Source organism: Sapajus apella, unplaced genomic scaffold, assembly GCF_009761245.1.
Source record: "Sapajus apella isolate SASKATOON/1434 unplaced genomic scaffold, GSC_monkey_1.0 scaffold116, whole genome shotgun sequence".
Lineage (NCBI taxonomy): Eukaryota > Metazoa > Chordata > Mammalia > Primates > Cebidae > Sapajus > Sapajus apella.
Window position 1 is genome coordinate 681,743 of NW_022437056.1, and position 14,400 is coordinate 696,142.

Genomic DNA, 14,400 nt, shown 5'->3' on the forward strand with positions numbered 1-14,400 from the left:
GGGCGCGTGGGCGGGGCACGGCCGAGAGACCGGCAGGTGCTGCGACCAATGGGCGCCCGGCACGGCCTGGGTCCGCCAATGACAGCGTGGTGGGTGGAGCCGGCCGTCCGGGCGGGAGGGGCCGGGCGCATCCCTGTCGCCTGCGGGCGCGCGATAAGGGACGGACAGGGTCGTGGGGGACGCGGGGGACGGCGGGGAACGGCGGGGGACGGCGGGGGACGGCGGGGGACGGCGGGGGACGGCGGGGGCAGCAGGGGACGGCGGGCCGCGTCCTGGCCGCCGAGGTGAGTGCGGGCCCCGCGGGCTTCTGGTTTGCTTTGAGTCTTGCACGTCTTCCCGGCTCCCCCGAAGTCGCGGGGTCCCACCCCGAGGTGGAGGCGCCCCCGACCCCCGGCACAGACGTTGCAGGGAAGGGGCTAAGACCCCCGAGCAGCTCCCCCTTTCGCGGCGCCCCTGGCACCTCAGGATAACGGCGCGGGCCTGGGCGGGGGGCGTCGGGACCGGCCGCAGGGACCCCCGGCTCCAAGGGCAGGAGGGAGCCCCGATCAGCTTAAGGAGACCGAGGGGCGAGCGGGGGCCGTGTGGGGGTCGTGCGGTAACTTGGATTTTTTGGTAAAGAGGACGAACGGGTCCACCTCTGGATGGAGAGGAGGATAGGTGTAAGAAAAGCCGGCGTCTTTCCCCGGCACCCCACCTGTCCCCCACCTCACCAGCTCCCTGCCCCAGCTGTTCCTCTGTACTCCGCCTGTCCCCCTGAACCCCCTGTTCACCCTGCACCCTACCAGTCCCCCGGATCCCAGCTGTCCCCCTGCACCCCGTCAGTTCCCCCTGCAACACGCCTGTCCCGCATCCCACCAGTTCCCTGCACGCCAGCTATCCCTGTGTACCTCACCTATCCCCCCACACCCTCCTGTTCACCCTGACCCCCACTAGTCCCCCAGTCCCCAGGTGTCCCCTCAGACCTCAGCTGTCCCCCCACCCCACCCGTCCCCCTGCACCCCACCTATCCCCTCAATGCCTCACCTGTTCCCCTGCACCACACCTGTCTCCGGCACCCCACCTGTTCATCCTGTACCCCATCTGTTTCCCTTGCACTCCACCTGTCCCCTGTATCCCATCTGTTCCCCTGCACCCCACCTGTTCACCCTGCACCCCACTCGTTCCCCCTTGCATCTCAGCTGTTATCCCATACCCCAGCTGTCCCCCTCACCCCAGCTGTTCCCCCTGCACCCAACCTGTTCACCCTGTACCCCAGCTGACCCCTGCACCCCAGCTGTCCCCCCTGCACCCCACCTGCTCCCCTGCACCCCACAGCCCACTGGTGCCCAGGAAGCCAAGGTAGAGTCTGAGGAAAGCTGCCCTCGGTCCACATGCTCCATACCTGCCTGTCCCAGCCACACTCCTCCTCCATGGGTCCCTGGGACTGAAGGTGAAGTCTAAGTACCCCTCCAGACTGTTGCCAGGAGATCACATTCTCAGGCAGCTGGAGGTGAACTTGCTGCTGTCTAATATCGATTCCAGTCACTGACTTTTGCTACTAGTAAAAATTCTCATTGATTCAAGATGCAATGGGTTTTAATTCTTTTCTCTGGTTGACCATAACCTGAGTATGGACTGGTCACTTGTAGATTCTGTGTAGGTGCGACTTAATTTCCACATAGGTGGAACCTGTAAGAAGTAACACTTCACTGCTGCTTGTTATTAATAATATGTTTTGAACACCCGCTTTATAGAAAATAATTTTGTTGGGAGAGAGATGATTACTGAGGTTTACGCTTCGTATATTTAAAAAAATACACTTTGTCCCTCTGTCTCTCACAGCATTTATTTGATTGGCTTTAGTGGCTAACATGGGTAGTTACTGATGCTTTAACTTTTTATAGTCAGATAAGACTTCCATGACTTCTCAGCAGTAGGAAAAGTCATTTGTATAAGGTGCTATTTGTAATTCATTAGTTGTAGACAGTTGGGGATGAAGTTAAAAGTTATTCAAAATAGCTTTTTATGCACTTAAAAGTTGATGCTTAACTCCAGATTTAACGAAACTTGTCTTCTGGGTGCTTTGATATGCTGCCTTTCCTCTGCAGTTTGTATGTGTTTGTGTACATGTGTGTGTTTCTGTGTGTGTGTGTTTGTGTGCATGTTGGTGTTTGTGTGCATTTGTGTGTGTTTATGTGTGCATTTTTGTGTTTGTGTGTGCTCACGTGTATGTGTGTGTGTGTGTGTGTGTGTGTGACTTGTAGATGGAGGCATTGGGTGGTGTGGAGCGTGTGGAGTTAGAGACCTGGATTGAAGTGGGGAAGCTTTTCCCGGACCTGGTGAGTCCAGGCTTCTCAGGAGACTTCAGGGTGCTCACTTACGAAGTTGCTAGAAGGCATCGTCTGTGGAAGTGCTTCTTAAACCAAAAATGTTTGCCATAAATTAGAGCAAAATGAAAATGCACTAAAGATGGTCATATTCTGTGAACGGTGTGAAAACATCATAATGAGACATACGGCAGAGTGCATGGCAGGAAGCATTCAAAGAACAGCTTGGATCTGGAGATGCTCAGAGAATCTCAGTGTTTCGTGCGTGTGTTTTTTATAGTTTGCCTGGGTAGAAAGGTAAGTGGTGTGAAATAAGACAGAAGGACATCGGCCAGGCGTGGTGGCTCACCCCTGTAATCCCAGCACTTTGGGAAGCCAAGGCAGGCAGATCACCCGAGGTCAGGAGTTCAAGACTATCCTGGCCAATATGGTGAAACCCATTTCTACTAAAAATACAAAAATTAGCCAGGTGTGGTGGCAGGTGCCTGTAGTCCCAGCTACTTGGGAGGCTGAGGCAGGAGAATTGCTTCAACTTGGGAGGTGGGGATTACAGTGAACAGAGATGGTGCCACTGCGCTCCAGCCTGGATAACAGAGTGAGACTCTGTCTTTTAAAAAAAAAAAAAAAAAAAAAAGACAGAAGAGAAGCATAGCTGTTAGTCATCCATGAGGGAGAATTTCAGTGTTCTCTCTTCACCAGGCTACCAGGCTTCTGAGAGTGTAATGTTGGAAAGTTCTGGAGAGCTTTGCAGTGGGAAGGGGTGGTCCAGGCCCAGGGGCTGCCAAGGGTCTGAGAGGTCGGGAGAGCAGAGGGGCCGGTGGGCTAGCTGCAGGGGAGGGCCTGTTTGATGACCCTGGCCAGGAGGGGGCCTTGCCTGGGTTGCAGATGGGGCCACCGCCCCAGGTCCATCTGGGGAGGGGCAGGATTACCTGTAAGAAGGATAGATGTGGTAAGGGGCCCTGGGAGAATGCCCTGCCACCAGTCCCACCCTGACACACACACACATACACACACACACACAGACACACACATACACACACTTCTGCCACTCTATTCCACTTCAGCCTTTTCCTAGTTGCCAGGCCTGGGCATGGCATGGCATGGCATGATTCTATTTGTTTTCTGTGAGTTTTCAAAATTTTGATTGTAAAAATGATCTTTTTGTGTTTTCTTTTTTGGAGATAGAGTCTGGCTCTGTCACGCAGGCTAGAGTGCAGTGGTGGGATCTCGGCTCACTGCAGTCTTTGCCTCCTGGGTTCCAGTGATTCTCCTGCCTCAGCCCCCTGAGTACAAGGGGTTCCAGGTGTGCACCACCACGCCAGGCTAATTTTTGTATTTTAGCAGAGATGGAGTTTCGCGTGTTGGCCAGGCTGGTTGTAACCTCCGGACCTCAAGTGATCCACCCACTGCGGCCTCCCAAAGTGCTGGGATTACAGGTGTGAGCCACCATGTGCCCAGTCAAAATAATCATTTTTAATTTTTATTTTTTTGAGGTTAGTCACTACTTGACTAAGTGCAGTAGTGAGAAGGGAGGAAAGAGTAGAACAAGGAGTTCGGTCTGTAACTGACTGTGAACAGTCAATTGAGATAACTCGCTACCTTCGGACCAACCAAAATCATCATTTTTAATCGTGTATTATTCCTTTCCTTCCATCATTGCCATTTCCTGCTTTTTGTTATATCATTAAAGCATGCCTTCCCTTAGAAAGTGCTATCTGGGAATTGTTGATATTTTGTATTTTTGTTAAATGATGTGAAAAAGATGTAAAATATTTTTAAAAATGCTTTGGATTCAAAGTTTTTCTCTCCCATGGTTCACCTTCTGATATGGGAAATAACTCTGTAAACTAAAATATGGTGTCCAGAGCTGGGACTGGTGTGGTGGCCCTTGTGAGGGAGCAATGGGGAGGCGTGTTGGTGGTTACAGGCGTGTGCACAGATGCATGGCGGTCTGCGTAGAACAGGTCTGACTAGATCAGCGTTGGCAGAGGTGCCAGTTACCATCTTGGCCATTCTGGACTCTAGTATCTTAATGACAGTTAGTCCCTGGGGACTCAAACTGGGGATTTAATGAAGAAAACCGGAGGAATGGTTGTGAAACCCCAACACCCTCTCTCCACTGATGACTACAGACAGCCAAGCCCCTTTTCAGCAAGTCAGGCTCCTGCAAGTCATAGGCTTTGCTTCTGTGCTGAGGTCGCGTTCTTTGTCCTGTCGTGGTCCGATGGCTTGTGGTCCAGCTGTCGGGAGGCTGACTTAAACTTGTATGTGATCACTATTCTTATGTTGTAAGAAACCAGTGTGGACATTTACTTTGGAATACAAATACCAAAAGGAAAACTTCAAAGTAAAATTTGAAATCCACTTTGACAGATGTTCAAAGTGAATTTTGAACTTTTGTCTTCTTATTGATGTGGGTGATTAAGGGCGGACTACATAGGAAAGGCCAGGGAATTCTATTTTGGTAAAACTGTGGCATGCATACTTACTGTTTTATTCTATTGTGAGACTGTGGCGTGCATACTTACGTTTTATTCTATTGTGAGACTGTGGCGTGCACACTTACTGTTTTATTCTATTGTGAGACTGTGGCGTGCACACTTACGTTTTATTCTATTGTGAGACTGTGGCGTGCACACTTACGTTTTATTCTATTGTGAGACTGTGGCGTGCATACTTACTGTTTTATTCTATTGTGAGACTGTGGCGTGCACACTTACGTTTTATTCTATTGTGAGACTGTGGCGTGCACACTTACGTTTTATTCTATTGTGAGACTGTGGCGTGCATACTTACTGTTTTATTCTATTGTGAGACTGTGACGTGCACACTTACGTTTTATTCTATTGTGAGACTGTGGCGTGCACACTTACGTTTTATTCTATTGTGAGACTGTGGTGTGCACACTTATGTTTTATTTTATTGTCAGACTGGGGTGTGTACAGTTACTGTTTTATTCTATTGCTTACTTAGTTTTCCAAAAGGAAAATAAAGCAGTGATTTCAATGCAGTTTTTCTGATTTTCTGTAAGGAACAAGAGCAAAGTGAGTCAAAAGAACATTCCACAAATTAACGTGGTATTTAGTGCATATGCGAGTGGAAGCAGAGGCTGGAAGGCCTTGAGCTTTGGGGAAGAAGCAGGCGGCAGGGCCTCCAGCGCACCTGAGGGGGCGGCCAGCCAGCCCGAACAGGCCAAGAGCTCCCAGCCTCCACAGTAGCGCTCACTTCGGGCCTGAGCTGGGTCGTCCCAATAGGATACCTGCGTGGGCCATGTAGACGCAACCCAGAGAGCTCCAGAGTGAATGACACTGCTGGCTCAGAAGTTCAGTATGTTTTGTGTGAGGCTGTGAGCTATGATGGAAGGAATTTGGTGGGTCTTCTTCATTGTGTGTGCAAGTCTGAGCCTGGCTGGGTCAGCAGCCTTGAACCAGTGGCATGCTGTGAGGCTCTGCTTGTGGGCAGTTGCCCTGAGTGGGCCAGGCCAGTTTGAGGTCCGCTGAGGGCTGGAGCCAGCCCCTGACCCTGGCCCGTCCACTTGCTGCAGGAGTAATGAGAATGTCGTCTTAGGCTTTGTTCTCAAGCCCTTGACTCAGCAGGCCCGTGGGAGGCCGCCCACACGAGGAGCCCTGATCCATGTCCCGCGGCTGCCTGTGCCTCCACGGAAGCTGCAGCTTTAATGTCCTTCATGTGGGCTCTGTGCATTCAGCCGGCAGAGGCACTTCTTGCAGAGCAGGGTTGAAGAGATTTCCTTTCTCTGGAAGCTCTTGTCCTGTGTTATGTAGAAAGGGCCTGTTTCCAGCTGCAGCCAAAGTCTAAACTCGCGCTCAGAGGTGCCAGGGGCTGCGCAGGGGCGCAGCTCTTCCTTCGCGATCCCGAATCCAGGGTCTGCAGGGGAAGAAGGTGCAGCGAGGCCAGTGGAGGCTGCTGGGATGGCGGCAGGCGCTCTGCACCTGAAGTGTTTAGACATGCACGTTTCTCCATGATCTCATAGGAAGGAATGAAAGGTGCAGCGTTTCGCCAGCTGATGCAAATATTTGGGCAGCCAGTCATAGGTACTGGAGAGATGGTGTTTGCCAGTGTGCAGTCTCCGAGGTGATCTCTGCCAACAGTCAGAGGGCTGCAGTTTGGAGGCAGCTCCTGCTTGCCGTAAAGAGCCGCTTCCCTGCTCTGTTCTGTCTGCAGAAGCAGATGGCCCGGAGGGCAAGGACTCCTGGTGACAAGAGGAGCATCAGACAAGGCAAGGGAGGGAGGCCGTGTGCACGCACCTGTAGTCCCGGGAGATTTCCGGTGCTGTCCGCAGGCATGTGTGGCACGTGGCTCATTTCCCATGGGGCTCAGGTGGCCGTCCTCAGTGGACGTGGCATCCGTCCAGGACCCAGGCTGCCAGGAGACTCCGGGGCCATGCAGACACCTGCTGGCACCTCCTTGGTCCCTTGAGGCCTTTCCCTATTGGCTTAGACTTAGTTCCCTTTTGTGCTCATGTGTTTTTTAAACCAAGTTTTTATACTTAAAAAAATAACTTCTTAAAAAAGAAACAACCATTTACACATGGGGAAAATCTACCCGTGGCCATATGACAAGCACTGGCAAATCTGGAAACCACCTAATAAGAGATGGGTGTCTTGTGCATACCCACCACCTGCTGAGTACTTAGCGCTCTCACATCCCATGACAGGGCTAGAACCGCCTGTCCTTAGCGCTTGGAGGCACCCACCACGTGCTGAGTACTAAGCGATCTCACATCCCACGACGTGGCAAGAACCACCTGTCCTTAGCTTTTGGAGGTACCCGCCATGTGCTGAGTACTTAGCGCTCTCACATCCCATGACATGGCTAGAACCACCTGTCCTTAGCGCTTGGAGGGACCCTAATGTGCTGAGTACTAAGCGCTCTCACATCCCATGGCACGGAGAGAACCACCTGTCCTAAGCGCTTGGAGGGACCCGCCACGTGCTGAGTACTAAGCGCTCTCACATCCCACAGCACAGAGAGAACTGGCTGTCCTTAGCACATGAAGGGACCCACCATGTGCAGAGTACTAAGCGCTCTCACATTCCACGATACAGCGTGAACGCAGAGGTCATCTGCTTGCCCTGGCAGGGCTGGCATCTTTGTGTTAAAGAAAGTGAGTAATACAATGGGAAGCTGTGGGAAAATGCGGCATCAACAGGGCCACCAGGTGCCAGGAGGAGGGATTTGCAATTGAATAGGAACCGTGGCAGGCTGGGCACCTATGGAATGGGGTAATTGCCTGAAATGCTGATGGAGCTGAGAGATGAGCTGAGCCCATATCCACAGAAGCTCATTCCCAGTGGCAGGAAGAGCATCTGTGTGGCCAGCCCTGAGGTGGTTCACCCAGCATGTCTGGGGACAGCAGGTCAGCCAGGGCTGGAGGTCAGAAGGCAAGAGGGTACTGGTGAATGCAAGGTCAGCAAGGCCCATGGAGGGACAGTGCATGACATCTGTGGAGGGACAGCATGTGACAACCATGGAGAGATGGTACGTGACATCCGTGGAGATGGCGTGTGATGTCCGTGGAGACGGCGCGTGACATCCATGGAGGGACAGCACATAACATCCTTGGAGATGGCATGTGACATCCATGGAGAGACGGCGTGTGACATCCATGGTGATGGCGTGTGACATCCATGGAGGGATGGCATGTGACGGCCGTGGAGGGACAGTGTGTGACATCTGTGGAGGGACAGCACGTGACATCCCTGAAGGGACAGTGTAACATCTGTGGAGGGACAGTGTGACATCCGTGGAGGGATGGTGTGTGACAGCCACAGAGGGATGATGTGTGACATCCGTGCAGGGACATTGTGACATCCATGGAGGGACAGTATATCTACTGTGGAGGGGCAGTGGCAGCTGTGGAGGGAGTGAGCTGTGCACAGTGAGCTGTGATCGAGTTGGAATGCAAAGGTGGCTCCGTGCTATTGGGATTTGTGGCGTCAGCACTCACTGCAGAGCCCTGTGGTGTGGGTCATGTACTGCTGTGCGGGTTGTGCACTGCTTGCTCCTGGGCACCTGCACAGGGTGCTCCTGATGGAGTCATTTTTCAGTGTGTTGACTTTCACATCAATGACAGGCAGCTTTTTCTCCTTCTCACCATGGGGCTGTGGCCCTGGGTCAGGAGTGGCCTAGAGGATGGCACATGGCAGGATGGAGTTGGGCGGGTGCCCTACCAGTGGCTGCCTGTGGGAGCCAGCAAGCTGGGAGGAGGGCAGGGTGGGGACCGAGCTGGTGGTGCCTGAGCCTGTGTGTGTGCTGGGTGGGGACCGGGTGTGGGGACAGGAGCCTGTGGAATGTGGTGCTTCTGACTGTGGGGCTGGAGGCACAGCGATGGGTTGAGGGTAGTGTAGTCTACTCAGGGGGTCCCTCAGCCCCGCTCGTCTGAGGGGCAGCTGCGGCTGAGTCACTGCTCTGCTCCATGTGAGTCTCTCAAGGGTTCTGAGGGGTAGAGCATCCATGAATGCCCAGAGGGGTCACAGCGTGGGGGCGCATTGTCCCCAGGGTTGTGTCGAGGGTCATGTGCGACTGCCCTTGCTGTGGACAGAGAGACAGAGGCAGAGACAAACAGAGGCAGAGGCAGAGGCAGAGGCAGACAGAAGCAGAGACAGAGAGAGGCAGAGGGAGAGACAGAGGCACAGACAAAGGCAGGCTACAGCCCGGGGCTTTCAGGCACTGCCTCTGCGGCCACCAGGACTATGGCTGTCACAGCTGCCTCTCGCTCCTCCTTGGTGCCCTGTTACCGCCTCTGACCCCCACTCCCGGGACACCTCCCATGCTCTCTGGCCTCTTTCCAGCCCCATGTCAGCCCCTGATCCACACCAAGCCCCGGGCAGCCCCCAGGCCACTGCTGTCTTCATGCCCAGCCCGGCTTGCTCCCTGGGGCCTTTCCAGCAGGCAGTCTCTTTTCCCACAGATCCTGGCCCCACTCCCTTCCTTAGGAAGCCCCCCTGGTTGCTGACCCCCATCCCAGCTCCCTGTGCCGCTTCCTTGGGAGGGAGTCTTAACTGGCACCGTGCACCTCAGCCTCCACTGTGACAGTGACCCCTCCCCGAGTGTACGGCACGCAACATTGCTGGGGAGCCGTGCCGGGGTAGCTGGGAGCCCCCACTGACCACTCCTGTTTGGGGGACACTAGAGGGGGGGACACAGGCAAACACGTGCAGCCCCAGCCCTCCTGGGGAAGGGTGAACAGGACTGGGCCGCCAGCAGCGCGTGCAGAGGCCTGGAGCCTACAGCTGTCGGATGCCACCCTCGCCCATCAGGGTGGACTCTGGTGGCGCTGGCAGCTCTGGCTGGCGAGTGGAAACTGTGGTAGTGGGTCGGGGCTGCTTGTCCCCTCCTCAGCACATGGGGCAGAGAAGGGCACACCTGTTCTGGGCCCGGGCAGGTTGATTCTGTCCCGGTTAGTAGCTCGTAACTGACCATTTTATGCTAGCCCTTGTGAAACTGAATGTATTTACTTCTCTTTTCACATTATTTTCTTTTCTGGGAGTGTGCAGAGGAGGGGAGAGGTCCCACGGACATCGTCTCAGTCCAACTTGAGCAGAGCTTAACGGTGAGAAGGTGGCAGAGTTGGAGACACAGGCCCAGGGAGGACCCTGGAGAGAGGGGCTGCTGGGTGCCATGTGCATTGAAACTTAGTCTCAGCCGTGCTCTGAGGCCAAATCCAGTTGGTTGCAAAACAGAAACCCAGGACAGCAGGGCTCTCCCAAGTCTTAGAGAAGAAGCTCTTTCCTCCTTTCCTCCCACCCTCTGTACATCCATGCATCCATCCGCTTTCCAGAGTCCACTCACAGACCTCTGCAGACGTTCAGTAGAAAGGGCTGGCGTGCTTGGCCCGCTGTGGCGTTTGGCCGAGTTAACCATAACATTCCGGAAGGACTCCTGCTGTAGACCTCGCGTCCTTTTACGTTTCTCCGTCATGGATTTATGTCTTGACTTGGAACCTTACGAGTATGAAATTGATTGGGTGCAGACTGCTGGGGCTGCGGGGGAGTTCCTGGCTCCCGTGGTGGGTCAGGGTGGGATGTCGAGAGGCCACACAGCCTTGGACACCAGTCACTCACCCAGCCCTGGCCCCACACTTCTGGGCTCTGTCCTCGGACACCAGCCACTCACCCGGCCCTGGCCCCACACTTCTGGGTTCTGTCCTCGGACACCAGCCATTCACCCGGCCCTGGCCCCACGCTTCTAGGCTCTGTCCTCGGACACCAGTCACTCACCCAGCCCTGGCCCCACACTTCTGGGCTCTGTCCTCGGACACCAGCCACTCAGCACCCAGCCCCTGGCTCCAGGCTCCCGGGCTCTGTCCTCGGGGCCACTTCACCCTCAGGTGGGAGGATGGAGGAAATGGCCCTCCATCTCATTTACCAAGTGAACCCACTTTGATGCTCTGAGCTCAGCTTAGTCAGGGAGTGCTGGGCACTGATGGCCCCCGGACCCCTCTGGCAAAGCACTGACATATCCCACCCTTGTGCAGTCTGTGGTGTCAATGCAGGATGTGGGTGGCTCAGCCTGCCGCCCTCAGCTTTGCAGGGCCACGAAGGCCAGAGGAGTGGATGACAGGAAACTGGCCATGGGGCCCAGGATGCTCGAGGCCTGCGTGCTGGACAGGGCTGAGCAGTAAGTGAAGAGCAGGGCACTTCTGGGCTCAGAGCCTGCCCCTCCTTGGGGCGCATCTTGGAAACTGTGCAGCAGCCCTGCGAGTTGGTGTGGTCCCTGTGTGGCTGAGGCCGTGGGGGCACAGGCAAGTGGAGGGCCCATGTGGCTGGGAAGTGCTGGGCTGGGGCAGGTGCAGACAGGCTCCCAGCACAGCCTCCAGCCCTGTAGCCGTGCGGCTGCTTCCCAGGTAGAGGCCCTGGGTGGTGGTGACTTCCTCTTGCTCAGGAGTCAGTATGAGCTGGTGCGCTCCTGCCGTCCTGAGGCACTGACTGTGGAAAGGTGCCCGTGGAACATCCGTGGGTCATTGGTCAGCGTCCTTCCCACCCTGCGTTCCTCCTGGATGGACTTCCCTGAGCTATTTTTGCAGGCCTGGGTACATGGTGAAAGGCACAAGTGGCACGATTGCAGCACAGACGTGGTGTGTCCCCACGATCATGCTCCACAGTGTCGGGGAGCACAGTGGCTGTGCTGTCTGTAAACACCTGTGTGAGGTGGGGCTGCCGTCTGATGTACACGGCATGAAACCGTCCGTCAGGCCTCTGTGTCTCTGGGCTCCTTCTCTGACTGAACACATCATCTTTTTGTTGAAAACCACAATCCAAATGCACAATGAAATGTTTCATTAAGATGCTTAAACTGGAAAATGACAGCAGTCATGAAAACAAAGCCTGCAGCCCAGGCACGTATGAGCTCACGTGGCACGCTGGTAAGGATCGAGTGTTTGCAGAGTGGAGTCTTCTGCTCTGCCCCCAGGGTCCGTCTACCTGCACTGGGGCAGGGAGAGTGTGCCCCAGCCCAGCCCCACCACCAAAAACCGTGCCTGAGGAGTCCAGGTGAGTCACCCACGGGGAATTGCTGGCAATCCCGTGGGTGATGCTGCTGGAAGACTGCCCAGAGGAGACAGGCTCTAGACCGCCAGGCTCCGGGGAACTGGGGTGTTTTGCCTGGAGCTTCTAGGCTGTGGAGGGGCGGGGCACATGCTGCTGTGGACTGTTAGGGAGTGCAGGCGACTCTGAGTCCAGAAACAAAGTCACGGTTTCTGTGTCAGCCCTGATAAGGTTTGGCTGTGTCCCTACCTAAATCTCAACTTGAATTGTATCTCCCAGAATTCCCATGAGTTGTAGGGGGGACCCAGGGGGAGGTAATTGCATCACGGGGAAGGAATACCATCTTTTCCCCGCTCTTCTCATGAAGTAAGTCTCACGGGATCTGATGGGTTCATCAGGGGTTTGTTTCTGCGTTTGCATCTTCCTCCTTTTTTCTTCCCACTGCCGTGTAAGAAGTGCTCTTCGCCTCCCGCCATGATTCTGAGGCCTCCCCAGCGGTGTGGGACTGTAAGTCCAATTAAACCTGTTTTCCTTCCCAGGCTCAGGTATGTCTTTATCAGCAGCATGAAAATGGACTAACACAGACCCCTAGACATTTTCCTTCTTAGGAATGCAGTTTTAAAGGGACACTAATTTGGAAGGAAAAGTTTTGGAGTTTACAGTCTGCCTATAGGTGGTAGGGCAAGGCCTGGGCCAGAATCTGATGGTCACTTCCCAGCTGCAGAGCCAGGGGCTGCTGTGCGCTGTGCTGAGCCTCAGGCGGGGCGGGGGCGCGCTTTCTGCCCAGGACTGCCCTGCGGACTCGTGGAGCTGATGCAGGCGGACGCCGTGGTAGGTGCTGGGTGAAGGGTGAGCTGTCACCCTTAAAAAGGACCAGGCATAAAAAGGAGTAACACCCAGGCATTGGTCCTAAGATTATCAGTAGAAAAATGAGAAATCAACTTGACTCTGTTTTTATGCATTTTGGTAGAGAAACAAATAGCATGAATGAGATTTACACAGTGTGGTTAAAGAAAGTGAGAATAATCAGCAGGGCGTAAGGAAACAATTCTCTGAAGATGCAAAAAGCCATGTGGCAGACTCTGCAGGCAGGAAGGGTGTGCTTCTGGCCCTGCCACTCCCTTACCACCTTTGCAAGCAGAGCCTGGGTCACAAGGGGAGGGTGCTGGTTTTCTCTGAAGCCCGAGGATGCCTGGCTCCTCGGCCGGTTGCGTTGCTAATGTTGGGCAGGTAAATCTGTGAGCTTAGTTTATTAAGCGGTCGAGGAATACCATACGCCTTGCAGTGAGTAAAGGTGGTGAGGACTCAGGGACGAGGGAACCTGTGTCTCACTCTCACAGGTGCTCCAGGGACAGCTTCCTCCTCCATCTCCCCTCAGGACTGCAGAGTGCAAAGGTGTTTCTTCATCTCCTCCGCAGAGTTCAGGGCATTGATTCATTGTCTCTTCTTCATATGGCGGACGCATCTTCATCTGTCCTGTTCCCTGAGGTCCTCGTGCACTGTGGAAGGATCAGACATTGGGCTAGGACCCACCGGGGATGCTGGGGGTGCCAGGGGTGGGGGGTTGTGTTGGGGGGGATGCCAGGGGTGCCGGGGATACCAGGGATGTGAGGGGTGCCAGGGGGTGCCTGCTGCCTTCCCTTTCTCTTTTGGGCCTGGAGTCCGACTCCAGCGATCCTGATGCATGAGATGGCGTTGGCCCTAGTGCCAGTGTGCCAGGGAAAGATGACATCAACCTAAACTCTTGAGAATTCACAGCTGTGTTGGAGCATTGTTAGTTTCCTTTGCTGGGAGATGCTGTAGGCGTGAAATGTACTCTTCTTCCATCGTCCCTGAGGCCAAGTCATCCAGGCCAGGCTGACGAGCACGGCGTCCCCTGCTTCCCACAGCCACCCAGTGTCCGCCCGGCCTGGGGAGAAGCATCCCTCCCTCTGCTCGGGGCAGCAGTCATGGCATCTAGTCCTGCTGCTGTGTGCATGCCGGCGGCGGTCTTGCTCAGACCCCACGTGTTCATTCCTTTAGAGAGCCCATGCACTCTTCAGCACAGTTGGTGTTGGCTGAGGCTGAACAGTCATTTTAGGTTTTGTCAGGGTCTCAGAGCCAGTGTGGTCCTCTCTGCCCATGGGATCCAATTGTCGGAAGCATTGATACCATCTGATGTGGGGGCTCTCCAGTGTGGGGGCCATCTGGCGTGGATGCTGTCCAACGTGGATGCTGTCTGGCATGGATGCTGTCTGGCATGGATGCTGTCCGGTGTGGAAGCTGTCTGGTGGGGGACTGTCTGGCATGGGGGACTGTCCAGCATGGGGGCCATCCAGCATGGGAGCTGTCTGGTGTGGGGACTGTCTCATGTAGGGGCCATCCAGCGTGGGGACTGTTTGGCATGGAAGCTGTCTGGCTGCCCGACGTGGGGGCTCTCTGGCGTGGGGACTGTCTGGCGTGGAAGCTGTCCGGCTCTCTGACGTGGGGGCTCTCTGGCCTGAGGACTGTTTGGCGTGGAAGCTGTCCAGCTGTCCCACGTGGGGGCTCTCTTGCGTGTGCACTGTTTGGTGTGGAAGCTGTCCGGCTGTCCGACATGGGGACTCTCT

At 55.0% G+C, this 14,400-nt stretch overlaps 1 protein-coding gene across 10 annotated transcripts in view; it reads left to right on the forward strand.

Moving 5' to 3' along the window:
• Positions 1-214: 214 nt before the first annotated feature.
• ARHGEF10 (Rho guanine nucleotide exchange factor 10) overlaps positions 215-14,400 on the forward strand; it is a 120,104-nt gene continuing 105,918 nt past the window's right edge. For all 10 annotated transcript variants that reach the window (XM_032260290.1, XM_032260291.1, XM_032260296.1 and 7 more), the window contains exon 1: positions 215-284. The gene's annotated coding sequence lies outside the window, so the exon portion shown is untranslated. The remainder of the gene's footprint in view (positions 285-14,400) is intronic.